The sequence below is a fragment of the Budorcas taxicolor genome, chromosome 3 (assembly GCF_023091745.1).
Source record: "Budorcas taxicolor isolate Tak-1 chromosome 3, Takin1.1, whole genome shotgun sequence".
NCBI lineage: Eukaryota > Metazoa > Chordata > Mammalia > Artiodactyla > Bovidae > Budorcas > Budorcas taxicolor.
In genome coordinates this window covers 17,988,569-18,007,303 of record NC_068912.1, presented here as the reverse complement: position 1 = coordinate 18,007,303, position 18,735 = coordinate 17,988,569, and positions in this window count along the sequence as shown.

Genomic DNA, 18,735 nt, shown 5'->3' with positions numbered 1-18,735 from the left:
TGGCCCATTGTTTTTTATTGGGTTGCGTTATTTTCTGGAATTGAGCTGCAGAAGTTGCTTATATATTTTTGATATTAATTATTTCTCAATTGCTTCATTTCCTATTATTTTCTTCCATTCTGAAGGCTGTCTTTTCACCTTGCTTATAGTTTCCTTTGTTGTGCAAAAGCTTTTAAGTTTAATTAGGTCCCATTTGTTTATTTTTACTTTTATTTCCATTACTCTGGGAGGTGGGTCATAGTGAATCTTGCTATGATTTATGTCAGAGAGAGTTTTGCCTATGTTTTCCTCTAGGAGTTTTATAGTTTCTGGTCTTACATTTAGATCTTTAATCCATTTTGAGTTTATTTTTGTGTATGGTGTTAGAAAGTGTTCTAGTTTCATTCTTTTACAAGCAGTTGACCAGTTTTCCCAGCACCACTTGTTAAAGAAATTGTCTTTTCTCCATTGTATATTCTTGCCTCCTTTGTCAAAGATAAGGTGTCTATAGGTGCATGGATTTACCTCTGGGCTTTCTATTTTGTTCCATGTATCTATGCTTCTGTCTTTGTGCCAGTACCATACTGTCTTGTGGTTTTTTAGTATAGCCTGAAGTTAGTAAATATATACAATTTAAACTGTCAATTATATCTCAATTAAGCTGGGGGGGCGGGGAATGAAAGAATAACCACCATAGAGTAACAAAGTTTGAAAATTTCTGTGTTCCTTCTCCTCCTTACCTCTGTTAGGCTCTGATACTATTCTCTGAGAGAGCGTCCCTCATCCATTATTCCCTGTGGGCCTGGTGTCCATCTCATAGCAGTTGTATCCTTTTATTTATCTGTACTAACCACATCTGAAATGGGTAGTGTGGAAGGTGGGGAAAGGAGGCCTGGAAAGTTATTTCTATTCTTGAAAAGTCAAAGTCATTTTAGTTTTGGTACATAGTATATTTAGCTATCAATTCCCTCAAAAACTTATTAGACACCCAATAGGTTTCACTCCTTCAATCATTTCTATGTTTTAAGGACTATAGTTAGGTCCTTTCTTAGAAGTAATTTTGTGGTTTGATTTATTTTGCATTCTTTCCTTCTGAACATAATAGAGCTACGGTGAGGCTCCCTGGCACACAGATGGAAAGACTACAACTTATTTCTCTTTCCTCTCTTGTTACAGTCAACTGAAAGTAGATCTAAAGTTCACAACTACTTCTAATCTCATCTCTTCTTCTTTGGAGCTTACAAGTGGTGCATTTTTCTAATTCAACAAAGTTTTGAATTTCTGGGCTATGTTTTTTTCTTTTCATTTCTGACCTGAAAACTAAACAATTATTTTCTGAACATAAGTTCACTGAAATATCCTGGTGAACACAACAAGCTACCAACATTCAGTTTGCCTCCCAAGTTACCTATATAGCAAAGAATTTGCCATTGAATATCATGTGTCACCACATTTACGTTTTTGAGTGTCAGTTTTCTTGCCAACCTACTCCAGACTCTTAAGCCATGGACACATATTTAAGATTTGTTACAATAACACCTTACCTCTAGCAACTAATTTCTGTGTCAGGTCAAACAACACTAGCTACAGAAGAGACAACTCCCAGACACTGGTGCGTCCCCCACCACACCCACACAAGTCATAGTCTGATGAGGGTTGAGCAGTAATGGACTCTTTCCCCATCTTCAGTTCTATTATCAAAGAATCCTTTAATTCTAGCTTTATGAGTGAAGAATATAGATAAATAAAAGTCCTTTTAATCTTAAGTATATTTAGGCATAGTATGATTTAACACAAAGACTTTATCACTTTTAAAAATAGCATCCTATCCATCATTGTGTGTGTGAGTGTGTGGTCTGACTTTGTGTGTGAGTGTGTGGTCTGACTTAACTGTTCTTTAAGTGGAAGCTTAGAACCACACACACACAAAAAGATATATTTAAAGAAAATATCCCTCATTTCCCAGTTTACATGATAGTAGGCTAAGCACTTAGAAAAGAAAGGTACATAGCAACAGTAATTTTACCAATCTAAACATTGCAAAACCAATGTGTTCTTCAATAAAAAAGTAATCTCAGAGGTGAAAAAATATAGACAGACCATGGATTAGTTGTTGGAGAAAGAAGAGCAGGTGGTACACACGGAGAGGAGACAGCACTTTGCCTGGTAAGGATCATTTTTTTTAAATTTCTCTTTCTTCTCTACTGCCTATGTTTTAAAAACCACTATAATTTTATGCAAAAATATTCCAGTAATTACCCCAAATTCTATGCAATAGAATTTAATGCAATAGCACATTAAATTAAATTAAATTTAATGCAATAGAATTTAATGCAATAGCACATTAAAAATAAAGTTAATGAAGAAGAAAAAGAACAACAAATTAGGAAAGAGTAACAAAGTTTAAGAATCTTTCTGTTTACTGTACTAGTTATGTTTGAGCCACTTTCCTGCTGGAACAAGTATGGTGGTGATGCTGATGACAGTAGTGATGCTGGTAATGACTAAGACAATGATGTTTTGCTGCCTCGCTAAGTGCTAACTCTGCATCTAGCAATGTGCCAACTAAACTAAACACATTCATTTAATTTGTATGCCCCAGATGAGTGAGCAATATATCTAAGATCTTCCCTACTTTTTAGCAAAGAAGCAAAAATCCTGAAGAGTTTAAAATTTCTCAGATCAGTCAATCTTCAATTAAATAAGTAATCTGGATTAGAAATTATATAAAAATAACCTGTTATGTCACTCAAAATTCAGGTAACAATGATTGTGAGATTCTGAACCTTGATATAAAAGAAGAATACAAATAAACCAAAACAATTATACAGTATTGTTAAACACAACTTTTAAAAGAAAGAAAGCATTTTTAACATCAAAGGAATTCTACTTTATTCAGGACATAGAGGATAAGTAACAATTTCCCAGCCTGTAGAAACCCCTGCCCAGGTGACAGACACAGAAGACAGTGAGAGAATCCTCTGATGGGACCCAGGAGAAGAGCTGCTGTTCTTCCTTCTGAAGCTTTGTGATGCTTTCTTGGGCACTTCCCAGAGCAAAGCAGTATAGCAACATCAGAAAGGAAACTTCTAGCTGTCTGAAATCGCCACAGGCATATTGCTGGCTGAAGGGTGGAGAAGCTCCTTCTGTATCCGTGATGGGATTTGAAGAGAAGGCAAAGGTAGAGCTGTGGAGCTAGGTGAGTCAACTGTCCTTATCCTTTCCTGATCCAGATAAAAGCTGATGCTGTTACTTGCACTTGGGTGGGCACTTCTGCTGGCATTGTTGAGGAGGTGGCACAGGAGGGCATTTCTGCTGGCACTGAGGAGGTGGGCAGGGCTCAGAGCACTTGGGAGGTGGGCAGGGCTCAGGGCACTTGGGAGGTAGGCAGGGCTCTGGGCACTTGGGTGGGCAGGGCTCAGGGCACTTGGGGGGGCACACTACTGGAGGTGGCTGGCAGGGCTGCTTGCACTGCTGCTGCTGCTGAGACATCTCTCTGGAGTCTTAGAATCTGAAAGAAATTACATGATAGTGTTCACAAGAAGGAATTCCTAAAGAAGGACATGGCAAAAATTATGTAATACCATCAGCTAGGAGCCAATCTCTAAGAATGTGCTTTAATTTCTTTAATCCCTTTTAATGAATTTCTGGCTTCTCTTCCTCTCTTAGGAAATTGTTTCATCAGCCCAGAAAAAAACCTTCTCTTTGCTCATACAAATTTTCTAAAGAAAATATTTTTGTTTGAAAGAACAAAGCAGTAGCTTTTTTAAAATTAAAACAACATCTTCAAAAAAAGTTCATCACAAGTTCTAAAATCCTGGGCAAGCTCACAAGCAATTCTTATCTTCATAATCTCTCATGAGGTCCCAGCAGTATGACTTGTGTACAGAGCAAAGGGCCACCAGGAAGGATACAAGGGCCTCATACTTTCTAGGATAAATGCCTCTGAAATCACAACAGAGGGACACCAAATGATATCAAAAAAGGAAAAATACTTTCTTCTTTACCTCTTAATGTCAAAGATTTCCTATTAACTTCTTTTTCAAAAGGGAAATTCAAAGTTTCTACCAGAAACCTAATAAATATAAAATACAAATTCCAAGTTCCCATCCACTAAGGAGCATGAAACACTTGATCATAACTTTGGACCCACCAAATTTGCTGCCTCCAGCATAAATTCAATATTTGGGAGCCCAAGAACAAAGTAGAACTGAAGAATCAGACTCACCAGTTTCTCCAAAGTCTATCAGGAGTTGAGTAGCAGGAGGATGGCACTGGTGCAGCAGAGGGCCTTTTTATTGGGGCTTGCTGCCCCACCCCGGGGGAAGTGGAGCTGCCAAAATGGGCCTGGTTCAGTCATTTCCCAACCAAAATGCAAATCCATCCATAACTGGCTTGACAGGGACTCCGAAAAGAGGAAATGCCCTGCTCCAGGATCTCCTCACTGGATTATGTTCTCATGACTCACAGAGTCTCTGCTTAGCTCTTAGTTTCAGGAATTTATGACAGAAGGATTTGCAGGGGTTGTGGGGGGTTGTTGTCTAACTTGTCATCAGGGGCTCCTTTTCTTGATCAGAGGATATGCTCTTCTCTCTCTTTCACCTTCCTTGAATTATAAAACTATTTTGTCCACTTGAACTGGTTGCCATTCTATTCTACATACTGGGTTGCAAAGGGCCTGGCTACCTGGGACACCTTTCTCTCTACCTCAGACTCTTCTTATGATGCATTTCCCTTTGATCCCTGGCCTGCTAATCTAAAGTCTGCTTGCTTCTAAAATAAACTGAGGGCAGGTTGCAGGTCATCTCACCAGCCTTCCCATCATGACAGACAGACACCTTCAGTAAAGTGGTCACCCTCTAGGGTCTTCCTTTCACTGCTTTGGTCCATGGACATCAAGAAAATTCTTGTGACCTTTATAAATCTGTCTCACCTTGAATCACAGGAAATTCACTACAAGTGTAGCATCACCTAATGTAATTCAGATATCGTGGCAGCTCAGACCTTAGACCTAGACAGAAAGCAAGCTTTTTGCTCATAACTCCCCACCATGACCCACCACCTGCTCCTACATAATTTCTCCAACTGATCTCTTTTTATTTCTTCAACTTTTGAGAAATTTCCAAGGATTGTTTAAATTTTCCTGCCTCTTTGAAATTATTGAAAAACCCAATCTAAAATGCAATGCTATTCAAATGGCTGCTTTTTTAATATATTTACTATTTATTAATTATTGAAACACATGTTTCTTGACATCAAATCTAGTGGTAGATTTAAGAGAAAGTTGAATCACTTTATTAATAATTCAGTGATTGAAGTTCATTGTCATTCATATAAAACTTTTAATTATTAATAATAATTTTATGGTAATTTTAACCTTTACATTTTCCATATTGGTCTCAGTGGAATATATGTGAAATAAACTTATTTTTCACTCTTCCTTTTTTTGCCTGTTTTTAAATTTTTTCTATTTTTTTCAATTTTTATTTTATACTAAAGTATAACCAATTAACAAGTGTTATGACAGTTTCCGGTGGACAGCAAAGAGACCCAGCTGTATATGTACATGTATCCATTCTCCCCCAAACTCACCCTTCCAGGCTGCCATAGAACATTGATCTGCTCTACCTTTTTTGTACAATTTGCCAGTTTACTGGGAAGAAAGTTTGATGGTTAATTCATAGATCAACTTGACTGGCACAGGATATCCAGATATTTGGTCAAACATTATTCTGGATTTATCTCAAAGGATGCTTTTGGTTGGAGTTAATATTTATCAGTGGCCTGAGTAAAGGAGGTTGCCTTTAAAAGGTGGGTAGTCCTCACTGAAAGCCTGAATAGAACAAGGCTGACCTCCTCCAGGTAAGAGATAATTCCCCTGTCTAATGGACTTCCAGCAAGTTTTCAGCTCTAAAAACTTCAAATTTTCCAGAATTCATAATCTCTCTCGAAGAGAGAGAGAGAATATTTCATCTGCCATTTTATGTACATGACTGACTATGGCCAATTAAATTAAAAATTCAAAAAGTTAGCATAAAGAAAATTTAAAATTTAAAATATTATATGATACTTGTGATGTGTAATTAGGACAAATATAATGAACTTTTAGGGAATAACTGAAGTTCAGAAAACAATACCCTAGTATGTTCTCCAACCCTAGCAAAGATTTTATTTGTGTCTTTTCACAGATTTAGCAGTCAACAGTTCTTCTATAGGTCCTATCTTCTATCCTGGTCATGAGTTATACTTTTTGCTGTGCTGTCCCCTTGGGCACTGAAGCTGTGTCTTGTGGGCCATGGCTGGTGAAGGGGCCCTGTCTGATTTAGGAATAAATTTACAATGCTAGCTTTATGTTACTGTAGAATGTGGAAATATATTCTTAATGAAACATGATGTCCCATCTCATTTGACCCAAACACTTCCCTAGACTGCTGTCATGTTCTTAAAATTCTTTTGTCAGGAATTAAAACTGTTTTATTTCATAAGTATCAGGTTTAAATTCTGTGAGAGGAAAAACAAATATAAAATACCATTTAAGATATAAGTAATAGAGAGTTAGGTTTGGGAGGGATAAGAGGGTCAGAACACAAAGGTCTGAAATCTAGGCGAAATATGAACTTAGGACTGATCTGATACGTTTGCTTTCGTCAACTCTTTCCAAACATGCTTTTGATCTTTAAAAGACAGTGATTTTAAAAATCCGTTTCAATTTTTTTATTCTCTGTCTTCTGCTTCAACCCTCTAGACCCCTTATCTGGCTATATTACCCCTCACTCCCAATGTATACCTCTTAACTGTCCAACATGGTACATTGACACGTTGTCGATGCTTTTAAAAATAACTTTTTATACTCTTTTTAAAAAACTTTAAAATTCTTCCTGCGGTCAGTAGGAAGAATTTGTCCACTAACTTGTCTTGGTCAAATAATCTGGAAGCTTTACAAGAACGTGACTTTGTAATGTGAAAGGAGGAAGAAGTGGAGAATGAGGAAGAAGAGGAAAGACACTGGAAACATTTGAAAAAGTCACCAGAAATATGTTCCAGAAGCTGGGACACAGCATATTCCTCTAGCTCAGCAACATCTTCACCGACTGCCATACACTTTTCAAATATAATGATGAATAGTTATAAAAATGAAATTACATCACAATGTATATAATCGGGAAAGCATAAAGCTGTTCAAAAAAAAAAGTACCTTTATTAAACTCCAAGAAATAATAACTGCTTATATTTTTGCTGTATTTAGTGTTAGAATTTTTTATTTTTCATAAACCCACACACATGCATGTATGTCTATAAAGGTTATTGATTTGAGATCTTTCCTCTTTTGTAATATGGATGTTTCCAGCCATAAATTTCTGTTTTTATTTTGCATTACATGTATCATTAAAGTTATTGTATGCTGTTTTAATTTCTCCTAAAGTATGTTCTAATTTTATTTATTATTTCTCCTTCAACCCACTGGTTTTTTAGAAATGTGTTGCCAAACTCAAAGAACTCACAGAAACAAGGCAAACTGGTGGTTAGCAGGCACTGAGGGGTGGGGCAAAAGTGGAGATTCTAGGGAACAGCAACACACCTTCAGTCATAGGATGAATAAGCTCTGAAGTCTAATGTACAGCAAGGTGACTCTAGTTAATAACACTGTGTTTTGTACTTGCAACTTGCTAAAACAGTAAACCTTAAGCATTCTCGCCACACACCCACACACCCACATGCTTAATGGTTATTATTGAGGTGATTAATGTGTGAAATAACCCAATGATGGTAAACACACAAAATGTGCGTATGTCAAATCACCACATTATACACGGTGAAGTGAAGTGAAAGTCACTCAGTTGTGTCTGACTCTGCGACTCCAAGGACTGTGGCCCACCAGGCTCCTCTGTCCTTGGAATTCTCCAGGCAAGAATAGTAGAGTGAGTTGCCATGGTCTCAATACATGGTGAAGATATACAATGTAATACAGTTAGAACTGGGCATGGAACAACAGACTGATTCCAAATAGGAAAAGGAGTACGTCAAGGCTGTATATTGTCACCCTGCTTATTTAACTTCTATGCAGAGTACATTATGAGAAATGCTGGACTGGAAGAAACACAAGCTGGAATCAAGATTGCTGGGAGGAAGTATCAATAACCTCAGATATGCAGATGACACCACCCATATGGCAGAAAGTGAAGAGGAACTAAAAAGCCTCTTGATGAAAGTGAAAGAGGAGAGTGAAAAAGGTGGCTTAAAGCTCAACATTCAGAAAATGAAGATCATGGCATCCGATTCCATCACTCCACGGGAAATAGATGGAGAAACAGAGGAAACAGTAGCTGACTTTATTTTTGGGGGCTCCAAAATCACTGCAGATGGTGACTGCAGCCATGAAATTAAAAGACACTTACTCCTTGGAAGAAAAGTTATGACCAACCTAGATAGCATATTCAAAAGCAGAGACATTACTTTGCCAGCTAAGGTCTGTCTAGTCAAGGCTATGGTTTTTCCTGTGGTCATGTATGGATGGGAGAGTTGGACTGTGAAGAAGGCTGAGCACCGAAGAATGGATGCTTTTGAACTGTGGTGTTGGAGAAGACTCTTGAGAGTCCCTTGGACTGCAAGGAGATCCAACCAGTCCGTTCTGAAGGAGATCAGCCCTGGGATTTCTTTGGAAGGAATGATGCTAAAGCTGAAACTCCAGTACTTTGGCCACCTCATGCGAAGAGTTGACTCATTGGAAAAGACTTTGATGCTGGGAGGGATTGGGGGCAGGAGAAGAAGGGGACAACCGAGGATGAGATGGCTGGATGACATCACTGACTCGATGGACATGAATCTGAGTGAACTCTGGGAGTTGGTGATGGACAGGGAGGCCTGGCGTGCTGTGATTCATGGGGTCGCAAAGAATCGGACATGATTGAGCGACTGAACTGAACTAGACTGAATATCTTAGTTATGCCTTAATAAAACTGAGGGCAGGGGAGGTGAAAAAATAACAACCAGACAACAGAATAACAAAGTTTGGGAATCTCTGTGTTCCTTTTCCTCCTCAATGGTACCCCACTCCAGTACTCTTGCCTGGTGGGCTGCAGTCCATGGGGTTGCGAAGAGTCAGACACAACTGAGCGACTTCACTTTCACTTTTCACTTTCATGCATTTGGAGAAGGAAATGGCGACCCACTCCAGTGTTCCTGCCTGGAGAATCCCAGGGACTGGGGAGCCTGGTGGGCTGCCGTCTATGGGGTCGCACAGAGTCAGACACGACTGAAGCGACTTAGCAGCTGCAGCAGCAGCGTTCCTTTTCCTCCTTGCTCTATTAGGCTCTGATACTAGTCTCTGAGAGAACTTCCCTCATCCATTATTCTCTATGGACCTTGTATCATCTCAGCGGTTATTTCCTTCCAGTCTCTGTACTGACCACATCTGAAATGTGTGGCAAGTGGGGAAAGGAGAGCTAGAAAGTGGTTTCTGTTCCTGAAAAATCAGTCTTTTTAGTTTGGGGGCATAATTTATTTAGTCATCAGTTTCCTCAAAAAGTGATTAAACATTGGATATATTTCATTTCTCCAATCATTCTATATTCTAGGGACCACAGTCAGCTCCCTTCCTAGAAGTAACTTGGCGGCTTCATTTATTTTGCTGCCTTTTCACCTGAGCATAGCAGAGCTGTTAGGTAGGAATTAAGCATGAACAACCAGGGGTGGCCTAGGATAAGAGGAGGAAAGCTGATCTCTAAACCCCAGGCCATTCATGCCCAAAGGAGCTCACAGATATGCTACAAAATAACCACAGAGAGTTTACCAACTCCTGCACATGCGCCCTAGGCACACAGTGGATACAAACTAACCACAGGGCATTGCTCAAGTAACCTCAGGCAGCTAGGAGCCTATTAAGGATTCATAAATATTCTATGCATATATACATCTGATTATAGCTGACTGAATTATGGGAAGACATACACAACAGACCCTATTGTTATCTAACTTGAAACTGTCTATAGACCTTGAGTGTATGTCCACTTACATTCCCTTTCTTGATTGGTAGCAGGTACAAAGCCCACTTTGCACACAGCACAACCAGAAAGGAAAAGACAGGAAGTACAAAAAGGAGGAAGCCAAGAGGAACAGCTATGATAACTCTTTCGGAGTGGGTCTGCTCCCATGTCTTGGGAGTGTCTGTTTAATAAAAGATCTGTTTGCATAGCTGCAACTGAGCTGTAATTTGTCTGTTTTAACCTCTTTGGTCTACTGTCCACAGTTCCCTGACACACAGGTAGAAAGACCACAACTTCTTTCTCTTTTCTCTGTTATTATAGAGTCAACTGGAGGTGGATGTAAAATTCAACACTGCTTCTAATCTCATCTCTTTGTCTTTGGGCTTTGCAAGTGGTGAGTTTTCTAATTCAACAAGTTTTTGAATATCTAGGATATAATTTTTTTCATTTTTTTTTATTCTGGCCTGCAAATCAGTCAATTATTTCCTGAACGTATGTCTATCAAAATACCCTGGTAAATTCAACAAGTAACCAACGTATGCTTAACCACTTAAGTTACCACGGACAATCATTATTTCAAATGTGAAAGGGTAATAGCATTTAAGAAGCTTCTTGCTTTCCAGCTCTGTGTGCGCCACTTTGCTGCTGTGGTCGCCCTGGTGCTGGTGGTGATGCTGGTGCTGGTAGTGCCAGCGGTGCTGATGGGCACAGTGCTGATCTGCTGCTTCACCAAGTGCTATGTATGTGTTTATTTAGTGGCATTGTGCCAACTAAATTAAAACAGTCATGTAAGTTTTATGCCTCAGACAAGTTTGCAATGTAAGTATGATTTCCCTCGCATTTTAGCAAAGGGACTGAAATCCTGAGGAATTGCATAAATTGTTCTTCAAATCAATCAAGAAGTGATAGTTAAGAAAATAGGGTGGGATTTTAAAGTATATAGAAATAATCTTTTATATGACTCAAAATTTAGACAACTCTGTTTATGAGAGCCTAAACCTTGGCATCAAAGAAGGATAGGAACAAACCAAGATGATGATATGGTATTACTAAAAGCAGGTTTTAAAAGAAAGAAAACATTTTTTAACATCACACAAAGGAACTGTAGTTTATTCAGAAGTGGAAGATAAGTAACAATTGCCCAGCTGGTAGAAACCCCTGCCCAGGTGACAGAGAGACACAGAAGACAGTGAGTGAATTCCCTGATGACACCCAGGAGGAGAGCTGGTGCTCTTTTCCTCTGAAGAGCTGTGATGCTTTCTCAGCTGTCCTCCCAGAGGGAAGTGGTGTAGCAGCCTCAGGAAGGAAACCTCTGGCTGTCAGAAATCACCACAGGCATACTGCAGGCTGAAGGATGGAGAAGCTTCTTCTGTATTCATGATAGGATTTGAAGAGAAGATGAAGGTGGAGCTGTGGAGCTGGGTGAGTCTACTGTCCTCATCCTTTCCTGATCCAAATAAAAGCTGAAGCTTTTATTTGCTTTTTGGTGGGCACTTCTGCTGGCATTGTTGGGGAGGTGGCACAGGAGGGCATTTTTGCTGGCACTTTGGAGGTGGGCAGGGCTCAGGGCACTTTGGAGGTGGGCAGGGCTCAGGGCACTTGGGGGGGCACACTACTGGAGGTGGCTGGCAGGGCTGCTTGCACTGCTGCTGCTGCTGAGACATCTTTCTGGAGTCTTAGAATCTGAAAGAAATTACATGACAGTGTTCACAAGAAAAAACTGCTACAGAAGGACATGGCAAAAATTGTGTAATACCATCTGATAATATCCAGACTCTAAGAATGTGCTTTAATCTTTTTAGTCCCTTTTAATGAGTTTCTGGCTTCTCTCTCCCTTTTAGGAGATTGTATCATCAGCCCAGAGAAAACCTTCCCTTTTCTCATATAATTTTTCCAAAGGAAATATCTTGGTTTTTAAAGAACCAAGCAATGGCTTTGGGGTTTGTTTTATGAAAACAACATCTTCAAAAAAGGCCATCACAAGTTCTAAAATCCTGGGCAAGCTCACAAGCAATTCCTATCTTCATTATCTCTCATGAGGTCCCAGCAGTATGACTTGTGTACAGAGCAAAGGGCCACCAGGAAGGATACAAGGGCCTCATACTTTCTAGGATAAATGCCTCTGAAATCACAACAGAGGGACACCAAAACGATATCAAAAAAAGGAAAAAATACTTTCTTCGTTACCTCTTAATGTCAAAGATTTCTTATTAATGTCTTTTTCAATAGAAGAATTCAATCTCTGTACCAGAAACCTAATAAATACAGCATACGATTTTGCCCAGATTCCAAGTTCCCATCCGGTAAGTACTATTAAACCTATGATTTTAACTCTGAACCCATGAAATTTGCTGTGTCCCGCAGAAGTTCAACACCCAGGAGCCCAAGAACAAAGCAGAACTGAAGAATCAGACTCACCAGGTTCTCCACAGTCTATCGGGATTTGAGTAGCAGAATGGTGGCGGTGCAGCAGAGGGCCTCTTTATTGAGCTCACTGCCCCTCCCAGGGGGGAGTGGAGCTGCCAAAACTTGCTGATCCAATCATTTCCCAACCAAAATGCAAATCCATCCATAACTGGCTTGGTAGGGACTCCAAAATCAGGAAGTGTCCTGCTCCAGGATCTCCTCACTGGATTATGTTCTCATGACTCACACAGTCCCTACCTTAGCTCTCAGTTACAGCGGTTTAGGGCAGTGGAAGGATTTGCGGAGTTCTCTAACTGTAATCAAAGCCTCTCTTTCTTGTTCAGGGATGAAGACCCTTTGATATCTTTCACATTCTGTGAATTATAAAATTGCTTGCCTTGTTCCACTTGAACTGGTTGCCATTTTGCAGTACATAGTGGGTTGCAAAGAGCCTAGCTACTTGGTGACACCTTTCTCTTTACTTCAAGTTCTTATAGTGCTTTTCCCCTTGATCCATGATCCTGCTAATCTAAGTTTCCTTTCTTCTAAATTGACTGAGTGCAGATTGCAGATCATCTCACCAACCTTCCCATCCTGATACTTAGACACATTCAGTAAAGTGATGACATCTAGGGTCCTCCTTTCACTGCTTTGCTCTTTCAAATAATGAACATCAACCAAGCAGATTCCTATGCCCAGATATTTAGTCAAATATTATTCTGGGTGTTACTCTAAGGATGTTTTTGAATGAGATTAATATTCATCAGTGGACTGAGTAAAGGAGGTTGCCTCTGTAAAGTGGATAAGCCTCAAACAATCCATCGAAAGCCTAAATAGAACAAAATCTGACCCTCCTGCAGGTAAGAGGCAATCCCCCTGCTTAAGGGACTTCCACCAGGGTTTTTGGATCTGCAGATTTTGAAGTTGCCAGTCTTCATCATCTCTCTCTCTTTTTCACTCTCTCTCTCTCTCTGGGAAGTATGGGCTTCCCAGGTAATGCTAGTGGTAAAGAACCCATCTGCTAACGCAGGAGACATAAGAGACACGGGTTCAGCCCCTGAGTCAGGAAGATCTGGAGAAGGAAATGGTTATCACTGCAGTCTATTATCCTTACCTGGAGAATCCCATGGACAGAGGAGCCTGGCGGGCTACAGTCCATAGAGTCACAGTCAGACCAAACAGAAGCAACTTAGCCTGCATGCATGTGTGGGTATATATATATATATATATATATATATATATATATATACTGAATCTGCCATTTCATGCACAGTCTTGCCTGCTGCTACTGCTAAGTCGCTTCAGTCGTGTCCGACTCTGTGCAACCCCATAGACAGCAGCCCACCAGGCTCCACCGTCCCTGGGATTCTCCAGGCAAGAACACTGGCGTGGGTTGCCATTTCCTTCTCCAATGCATGAAAGTGAAAAGTGAAAGTAAAGTCGCCCAGTCATGTCCGACTCTTAGTGATCCCAAGGACTGCAGCCTACCAGGCTCCTCCATCCATGGGATTTTCCAGGCAAGAGTACTGCCTATGATCTATTAAATTAAAAAATTTAAAAGTTAGTTTAAAGTGAATTTAAAATAAAGTTTTAATATTATGATACCTGTGATGTGTAATTATGAGAAATATAATGAGCCTTTAGAAAGTGACTAATATTTGGGAAGCAATGCCTTATTATGTTCTTCAATTCTATCAAAAGACTTCATTTCTGCCTTTTTAGTCTTAGATATAAACTATCCTCTCTCCCCTTGGACTTAAAGCTTTTTGTTATGGGCCTTGGCTGCTGAGGGGCCCTGTCTGGTGTACAAAAAAAGTTACAATACTGGCTATGTTACTGTAGAATGTGGGAGCATATTTTCAACAGAATCAGGATGTACCATCTCACCTGACTCCAACACTCTGCTAAACTGCGAAATAAGTCCTTTATATTCTATAAGCAAATAGCAAGTTTAAATTGTATGAAACCAAAAGTCAATGTCCAATATCATTTAAGGCTTATGTCATCACAAATAAGTGACTGAGAGTAGGTTTGGGGAGGGAAGAGAGGGTCAGAGCACTAAAAGTCTGAAATCTAGGTAAAATATGAACTTAGGGCTGATCTGATATATTTACTTTATTCTACTCTTTCCAGATATGTTTTAGGTCTTTAAAAGACAGTAAATCTTAAAATGTATTTTCATGCTCATTCTGCCTTTTCCTTCAGCCCTCCAGTCCCCTCAATTTGCCATATTACCTTTTGCTCTCCAATTTGGTACTTTAACATGTTGGCAATACATTTACTGATTAGTTCTTTCATATTTTAAAAAAATTCTGCCTTCAGTCAGTAGAGGTGACTAATTGAAAATTAAACATTTAAAGTGATGGTACTTAAGTCTCCTTCCTCCTTTTGATCAAATAATCAAGAAGCTTTTCAAGAATGTGGTTTTGTAAATGGGAAAGGAGGAAGATGAGAATGAGGAGCAGAGGAGGAGAAAGAGGAAGCACTCAAAATCTCCGAAACAATCCCTAGCTAAGCTCCAGAAAGTAAAGAATCACTGATTCAACACAGCATCACATCCCATGTGTTGAACAGGTTGGGGCTCCTGAGCTGTTTTTCTCCCATCACTGAGGAAGAGCTTTTAACCATCGGCCCTGACCACGCAGGGACAGAGGCATCAACTACAGCACCTTCAGAACAGATCGCTACAAGCAATGCCATCACTGAATGGAACATACAGAGTATTTCAGAGCACGAAGAGAAGGGACTTTACTCAACAGATCAGTTGCTACTTTCCTTAGTTTCACATCACATCCAAGACATAAATCCTTAAAGAAATGTCTGATTTCTGTCATCAAAAACTTTGAGAATTAACCGGTCAAATGGGATTTCAGTGGTGGGCGCTCCAGCTTTGGTCACATCTGGAGACATTCCACTGAGGACACCTCTCTTAAAAAGAGAACAAATCATTACAAAGCACCAAGGTCGCAACAGACATGGTGTCCCCAACATGTCAGCCACAGTCACGTTATAGGTTACAGCAGTAACTTGAAGAGTCAAGAGTTCCTCAAGATCAACCACATGAAGTGCTGCCACAAGACTACTGTCTCCATTCTCTAGCTTTCTGAGGGTTTCACTGTGAACTGTTATTATAAGAAAAATGAAAGGAAACATTTTTAAAACTTTTTGTCCAATTTTTGCTTTAACATTTTATCCCACATTTTACTACTTTATGTTACTTACTATTGAACAAAATAATTTCTGATAATTAAGAATCTATAATAAAATAGAGAAGTAAGAATAAGTAAATGAGAATTATGGTGAAATGTTCCAAACACTTGTAGAGAAGTAACTACAAGTGTCCTTGAACTTCTTCCTTTTTGCTTTTATTTCTGAGGGTAAGGCTCGCTCTTCACCATCCTTCCATAATCTTGCTTAATTGGATAAGTTACAATACATGCATATATGGATTCTTAAGATCATTAAAGTTAATACTATCAGAGATATTCAAATTATAATTTAAAAATCATTTGTAAAGCATGATGAGATTTTGATTAACATATATTTAAGAAAAGACAGGAAGTACATATAATAATTTGCTAAGAGTGTTTACCTTTAGCTGATGTAGTTACAGATAATTTTTACTTTTGTGTTTTTATTTTCAAAAGATTCTCCAAAGAATATTTGTTAACAAGTAAAGGATCTTAAAATGTTACTTGAAAAGGTTACATGAGTCAAGTTTCTCTATTCCCCAATTAGAGGTAAAATATTCTTTTTCCTTTCCAGATCTGAGGTTCTACACTAATATTTCTGGCCAGTCATCAAAGTCGGGCCTGGAAGTGGTAGATGTTTTTTGTTATTCTCTCCGTATTTGATCACATTTCAATATATATCTTTCCCGAAGAAAAGTCACAATGATAATTCACCATCTTCCCAGCATTGACATATACACAAAAAAGCCACAAGCCCGTAACAGTCATATGTACCTATGAAACAGTTCAAATAAAAATGGGAGATCATACTTAGCTTAAAATATAGGGAGGAGGGAGTAGGCGGGGTGACTTGAGAGAGTAGCATGAAAACATACATTAGCATATGCAAAACAGATAGCCAGTGGAAATTTGCTGTGTGACACACGGAGCTCGACCCAGTGCTCTGTGATAACCTAGAGGGCTGGGATGGGGTGGGAGATTCAGAGGAGGTTCAAGAGGGAGGGGATATATGTATACCTGTGGCTGATGCATGTTGATGTATGAGAGAAACCAGCACAATATTGCAAAGCAATGATATTCCAATTTTAAAAAAAGAAAAAATATATAATGAGGAAAGAGTTTGTCCAGATTGCAAATGTCAGACAGATAGAAATCCTAAAATTGGTCAGACTATGATAAATTAGGTAAAAGTGGATGTTAATAAAAGGTAGTAATGATAATAGCACAGCAATAATAACAGCACCTACTTTAAACTGTTAGGAGAAATAAAATAATAAATTATATAAAGCATTTAACACAGGCTGTAGAAAGTATACAAGTAGTTAAATAATAAATTGTTAAATAAATAGAGACAAAACATCAAGTTAAAGTTGTGTTTGATGGCTGAGGAAGTTATTCGCCTCATTTTAAAAGAGGTTTTATATCATCTCAGTTTTAGACAATTTAAGACAATAAGAAAATCTGTAGTTTAAAAATCACATTGCTCCTGGTGGCATTTTGTCCAAATGTCAGGCTAAGTCCTTATAAGAAAATGCTAGCCATCAGCACTAACTTCTCAATTGCAAACAGACTTTATAAATTCTAATTTTGTATTCCCTAAATATGGGATCAGAATATTTAAGGGAGTGATTTCAAGAGCTAACAAAAATATGAACTGATCTTGTGTGGTATGTGCTAGTGAGATTAAGAAGAACAATGAGGTAAAAAATTGAATGAATCAGACACTTCTTATAACAGTCTTCCAAGACAGTGAAATTACACAGGCCAGTAGGTCTCTCCCCACTCCAGCACTCTTGCCTGGAAAATCCCATGGACGGAGGAGCCTGGAAGGCTGCAGTCCATGGGGCTGCTGAGGGTCGGACACGACTGAGCGACTTCTCTTTCACTTTTCACTTTCTTGCATTGGAGAAGGAAATGGCAACCCTCTCCAGTGTTCTTGCCTGGAGAATCCCAGGACAGGGGAGCCTGGTGGGCTGCTGTCTATGGGGTCGCACAGAGTCGGACACGACTGAAGCGACTTAGCAGCAGCAGCAGTAGGTCTCTCCACAAAAAGTCATAAAGGGAAATAAAGAAACTTAGGTTAAGCTGTGGAAAATTCTGGGGAGAAAAACTCTTTAAACTCTAGCATGGAGGAGTAGATAACTGCTGCCTAGACAGAGGACTGACAGGGCTGAAAGAACTACAAAAGGATAAGTTATAAAACAGTGACTCAAGAACTTACAGAGCTAATGTAATGTTACCATACAATTAGTAATAGCCCTCCTAGAAATTTACCTACTTTCAAAATGTGTCTACACAAAAATTGGCAAAGTAATGTTTATAGCAGCTTTATTTTGCCAAGAACTGGCAAAAACCAAGTTGTACCACAATAGATTTACAGATAAATAAATTGTAGCAGACCTAAAAAAATGGAATACCATTCAGTGACAAAAAGGAAGTAACTGTCAATCCACGGGAAGATATCATTGATTACTAAATGCAAATTGCTAAATAAAACAAGTCAGTCTGAAAGGCTATATCCTGTATGATTATATTTATATGACTTCTGGAAAAAAAGACAAAATTACACTTCCAAGAAGCTCAAAAAATCCAAGTAGGTTAACTCGAGAGAAAATCACATTATAATTAAACAGTAAAAATGTAGAAACTTGAAAGCAGCAAGAAATGAAGATGAATGTATAAAGGATCCTCAGTAATACTGTCAACAAATTTCTCATCAGAAGTTTAGAGGCTAGGAGGAAGTGGGGCATAATATATTTAAAACACTGAGAGAAAAACTCTATCAACCTAGAATTCTAAATCTGACAAAACTGTCCTTTAAAAATGAGGGGGAAATTATAATATTCTAGATAAACAAAGCCTGAGGTAATTCATTATCACCTGATTTACCCTACAAGAAATGCTCGAAGGAGCCTTTCAGATTGATAATGAATGGATGTTAAAAAGAAACTTGAAATCATTTGAATATATACAAATTTCCAGTAAAGCTGGGAAAATATTTGTTGCTGTTCAGGCTCTAAGTCGTGTCCAACTCTTTGCAACCCCATGGACTATAGCACACCAGGCTTCCCTGTCCTTCACTATATCCCCAAGTTTGCTCAAATTCATGTCCATTGAGTCGGTGATGCCATCCAACAATCTTATCCTCTGTCCACTCCTTCTGCTCCTGCCTTCAG